The following is a 6,165-nucleotide window of genomic DNA, read 5'->3' on the forward strand; positions in this document are numbered from 1 at the left end:
AGCTATAAAACCAGGTTTGATTAACCATTTTCTACATAAGAAATGCCTGTACCAGGTCAGGAATATCACATGTGTTATGCATTCGTTTGATGTGTTTGAGCTTTTGATTTTGCCATTTGGTTAGGGACTTTCCTATTTGAATTTTCCTATGAGTTCAGTATTTTTGTAATTTTACTTTTTGTTTTGCTTCGAGGGTGTTTATTTACTAATTCGTCTTATTATTCCCAATATCTTATTAAATTTTATATCAAAATTAACAGTTACACCACTGAATGTTCGACATCAGGAATAGATTACCGTAACTATATTAGGCAAAACTTTTGGGAATTTTGGGTCAATCGTCAATGCACTACAACGTGTTTTTTCTTCTTCTTATATAGTTAACTTAACTTTCATATTAATATTTATATGGTGCAATTTCAAACAATTTTGTTTAATATAAAATTTATAAAGATATTGCATTTTTCAATGTTTTACAATATTAGTACAATACAAATAAGTAGATTTTTTGATTTTTAATATTTTGCTCAAAGCAAAATAGATTTTGAAAACAAAAATCAAACAATTAAGAGTTATCTTTCGTTAACTTTACTCTTTACAATATTAAAAAAGAAACTACTAAAAATATCAAGCGGGTATCAATGTTGCTTTGAAAAGATATTAGTTTTAAATAAAGCAAATAACTATCAAAGGTAGCAAAGTACGTTTATTGAGACAGGATAGATATTTTAAAATAAAAGCTTTGACGTCATGCTTAATTTTTTCTTATTTCACCTTTAATAAGTTCACCGACAATCGTAGTGTTTACTTTGTACTCTCGATAAATTATACCACGAAGATTATCCTACCCATCTACAGAGTGACGTAAACATAACGGAAAAACATCAATCAAATTATAATACAATTTCATTTTAAGAACCTCTTTCGTTTAATACATTTCTAAATGTATCTCATATTGCATTTTATTTGCTTGTCTTGCTTGTGCTTATAGTTGTTCCTTTCATTACACATTGGAAAGGAGGACAGTGACAGCATTATCTTTATTTCTTATGTTTTTTTCTATTTACGATTAATCATAAATTCGCCGTGTGTGTTTTTACTGTTGAATTGTAGTTTTTTTTTTACTGGATTTCAATTACTGGTCTTAAAAGCTCCTTGTGTCGAGTTCCGTACGATATTAATTTTACTTGAAGTCCCATATAATGATTTGACCCTGAGGAAAAATCGACTTATTTCTGACCTCAAACCACTATGCAATGTTTTTGCATATAGTTATATAGGTACCAGGATTATAATTTAGTACGCAAAACGCGCGTTTCGTTTCCATAAGACTTATCAGTGACAGTTGAATATTGTTTACCCTTCCATATTACTTGAAACTACAAAAACATTGGTTAGTTGTTAATTTAATCAGCCAAAAGCCTTAGTTTTAAATGTTTGCAGTTAATTTTCTGTTGGTCTTGTTGACCTCCAGTGATGTTTTCCCCATTATCCCTTCTTTTAACACCGTTGGTTCCATATCTACTGCATTTCCTTGTATTATATGTAATTGAGTAATTTCGAGTAATTTCGAGTAATTTCGATAGATATTAAATAACCATCAGGCACTGCCTATAATATGCAGTAACGAATGCATACACACATGCCACACTACAGACAAATAGAGACAACAACACGAGTAAAGAGCAGAAAACATCACAAGGCCACTCATCGGTCTAAAACGCATTGTTGAAAAAACTGCATTCGGAAGCGGGCTGATGAACCAAAATGCATAAAGTTAGTTTGTAAGACGTTTGGTGTTGTATGATTATTTAACTAATTATAGATACCAGGTTTAAAACATTGTACACTGAATTCGCGATCCGACTCCAAAAATCTCAACAGTGCCCCTAAAATTAAACAAGATAAAAAGGCCAAAAAAATATACGAAATTGAAGCGTATTGATAACCAAAATTCCATAAGATTTCACCAAATACAGCTTATGAAATCAAATCATTGGGTAGAAATCCTTAGTATTTCGAAAACGATCATCAGCGTTTTAGGTGAAGGCATCATTTTCCATACCAATAAATAACCGCACTATCAAATTGACGTAAAAGAACGAAACAAACCTAATATGTGACATGATAAAACAATTTACAATAATATATTTAGATAGGTTTGAATCAATCTAAATGATAATTGTACTTATACATCTTATACATGTATGTATAAAAAAAAGGCTAATATAACACATTTAATCATTGTTACGTTGCTTGATGTGATGATTTTCGGCTTCACGAGCGTGTATTTTCCCGAAAAAATGCTTATTTTCGAACGTCATCGTTCTATGACGTCGGGTAGCTCTTTCATAAAAAAAGCATATGACATGGGAGTACGATTGGAACAGCCCAAACAATATATTCATATTTTACCACGGGTGTGTACTCAAAGCGTTTGAAGGATGTCATGTTAGAATAAGTGTTTAATTACACTGTAGGATTAAGATTATGTTTAACATTGTAGTTGATAGTGGAAATTGATATTCAATTAATCTGATTTTCAATCAACGATATTCAAGATCAAAATTCCAAACCAGAGGAATACCCTGTCATTAGGATCAAATCACATGTGTTTTGAAATGACATTTATATAACCATACATTGCTAAACGAAACACAACATCGATGTATATTTTACTTCGTCCATATTTCCCTGACTAAATGTTCTACTCTAAAATGTATTGAAATGTAATGTTTATATCAAAACTCTCCTTCTGGATGCAATATAAAATATATATACTCTTCAACTTTGTACTTCGAAACGTCAATGAAGATTTTGTTTTAAGATAAAATGTGCGTTTGGCGTACAAACTTTAATGCCCGTACATCATTTGTACATATAATGAGTGTTTATATAAAGCCTTTTTGTATGATATACATAATATCCTGGACTAATACGCGTCGACTAAAACATGATGCAATTGTGTACAAGAGGCTAATAACTCAATGCAAATGAAAAATCAAGCCGCAAAAACTTTAAACATAACACATCATCATTTTTTCTGATTAAAAATTTAATAGATATCAATCTGATTAATCAAAAGGTTTTGCTATTTGTAATAAAATCAAAACATGTATTTGACCGTAAAAGGGAAATTTGTTCAATTTAGAAACTTTATTTTTCTGTCTTATATTTTCAATGTGTTTTTTGTTATCGACGATTAACTTTAAAAATGACGCAGTTACCCTTAATAGTAATCAAAATACTTATAACGCTAAACAAGTACAAAGTAGAAGAGCATTGAGGACTCAAAATTCCAAAATAAATTGTGCCAAATACGGCTAAAATAATCTATGCCTGGGATAAGAAATATCCTTCGTATTTCGAAAAATTAATACATCCAAAGTTCTGACAACTGGGCTAGTGATACGCGCTGGGACAAAACGTCCACCAGCAGTGGCATCAACCCAGCGGAATAAATAGTTATCAAACGTACCAGGATAATATTTTGATACGCCAGACGCGTGTTTCGTCTACATAAGACTCATCAGCGGCTTTAACATCTGTTTGAGTTGAAAAAGAGTGAATTGAAGAAACAAAGAAAAATTGCCCAAATCGATTCACTCGAAAATGTATCGACTCTTAATTTTCCATTACTTATAGATAAATAATTGCATACATTCTAGTGGCAAATATGTTTTGCCTGTTCACAACATAAAACAGATCAACAATTATATACAATATGTAAGAACTTTATTTAAAATATTCCGGGCACAAGATCTTGAAACTTTGAACTGCACTGAAAACATTGAATACGTTTAGATATTGACATACATTTTGCCCAGCAACATTCCACCTATGGGCCCCTCAAAGTTGCTTGAAGGGTACGTCATGTGCACAGGATATAACACTCACTCTACACAGGGCATATAAGACAACTTTTAAATTCTGACCGGACATCACTGCGACTTGATACATCCATCGAAGCTAAATTGACGACCATCTAGTCAGATGAAGACAATGTTTATATTCCAAAGTCACATGTTCGGTTTCAGAACTAATGTTTCATTTCCAAATTCTGATTTTTGTTGTCCATAAAAGTTAATCTTTTAAAAAATCAATTCATGAATACTTCATATCTTTAATAAGCAGAATCTTATTGTGTGCATATCTACAAAAGGTTTTTTTGAAGTTTCCATAAAAATTAATGCATTAATTTATACAAATATAAATTAGCGTGGTCCCATAACATTAATTAAAAATTAAATACAAAATCGGAACCACACAATCGATTTTGCAATATCAAAGAGAAACTGTTTAATGTTAAGTATGTACTTCTTTTCAATACGTCACGTCTGTAAATATTATTTTCTGAATTTAAATCTAAGTGTTTGATTTATATATACGAAATGCAATTTTTAGCCAGTGTAGTAGATGTTATACTCTGAAAACATTCGGTTTTCCGGTTACGTGAAACGTTAATAAAACGAAATCGTACGCTTTAGTTAGACACTGAAATACTGTATTTATACTAGTTCATAAATCCTGGTTATCACAACTTACTATTACACGGTTACAATTGTAACTTATGTGCAATCCAAAATTTTTCAAATACTTGAACAGGCAGGTCTATTAAGCTTCCACCGATAATGTTTATGTGCAAGCTTGTCTTGATTTAAAAAAAATATTTTATTTATTTCAAACATTCAAATTCATTTATTGATGAGATAAAATAATTCCATGTACTGTATTTAAATTGGTCATGGGGTAACTGATAAGAAACCACACATAAGTTACTGTTTCTAATTTTTTTATCAGTTTTATTCTATAATTTCATCACAGCATAGACATACTTCAAAGATTAATAAAGACAACAGTAGTATACCGCTGTGCACCGACACTACTGTATTATCAATTATTACACCTGAATAAGTGTAATTTGTATGCTAATTGGTTTTATATATTTTGACTTGTGGATTAAATTCCTGATACATGCTGCAATAACATAAAATATACAATTGATGAAATGATTAAAAAAGGTTTCTGTTGTGAAACTTTGTCCACAAATTAAAGGTGCTAAAGTAAACATCTAAAAGTGAAAAAGTACTTAATTTTCGTCCCATGATGGAAGTAATGAATTCAAAGCTAACATACTATTAATTAGTGGAAATATTATGTTTGAAGTTGAACATTGATACAAAGACACACTTAACGCCTAATTGACAACAGGATAACGATAATTAATTACAAATAACTATACAGTCATACATTAATGTACGGTTATTATGGTAGAATTCAAAAGTAATATCTCATAATGGATAAGTCAATCAGAATATTCAATATTCTAACAACTTTCATTAGAAAGACAGGAACATCGTTCGATAAAGGATTCAGAAAGGTCACCGGGAACACAGAAGCTAAAAAACTCTACATTTGACCATTATAAAGAAAACAGTAACCTTACAGCACTGGGCAAAAAATAAGCTTTTTGTAAATTGATTTTTCACTTCATTACATCAGTTGTTATAGATAGTTTGTTTATGTTATATGATATCAGTTATCAATAGAGGGAGACTCAGAGTACGAATAAGGAAATTAAAAACGAAAAACGGAAATAGAATAGACAAACAATTATTGAACTTACAAAAGGGAGGAAAGAATATTCAAAATTGAGCAACAAAAGCCCCTATTAAAATTCGAAAAGATCAGGATGATCAGACAGATAATCAGATTTTATTTCAGTTTTGTTAAGATCGTCTTTGTCTTTGTCAGGACTGCAATGAACTCAAGACACAACACATACTATCCGGTTTTGATTTATTGTGTACATGTATATATTAATGTTCCTATGTGTGAAGTTAGGACACGTTTGAATGTAATCATTATAAATGTATATTCGCTTGATAATTTATCTTTGACACATCTGCGTCATCATGATTTGGCTGAAATGGAAATTTTTTGAATATTTGTGTCAAAGATAAATTATTACAAACGATAGTCCCGTGCTTGCATTTCCTATGATGATTTTCTTGATAAAGGGTTGTTGCTCACAACTTGAAGGAAGCTATTGAATCAAGAGTTCCAAATGGTGAAGTTGACATCATCCCTTCGTAAATTTTACGGACGCTTTCACAAGTTGGTTGACCGTTATGGAATTACTGTTTCACAAATGATATCGGATAT

This window comes from Mytilus edulis, chromosome 1 (genome assembly GCF_963676685.1).
Source record: "Mytilus edulis chromosome 1, xbMytEdul2.2, whole genome shotgun sequence".
Lineage (NCBI taxonomy): Eukaryota > Metazoa > Mollusca > Bivalvia > Mytilida > Mytilidae > Mytilus > Mytilus edulis.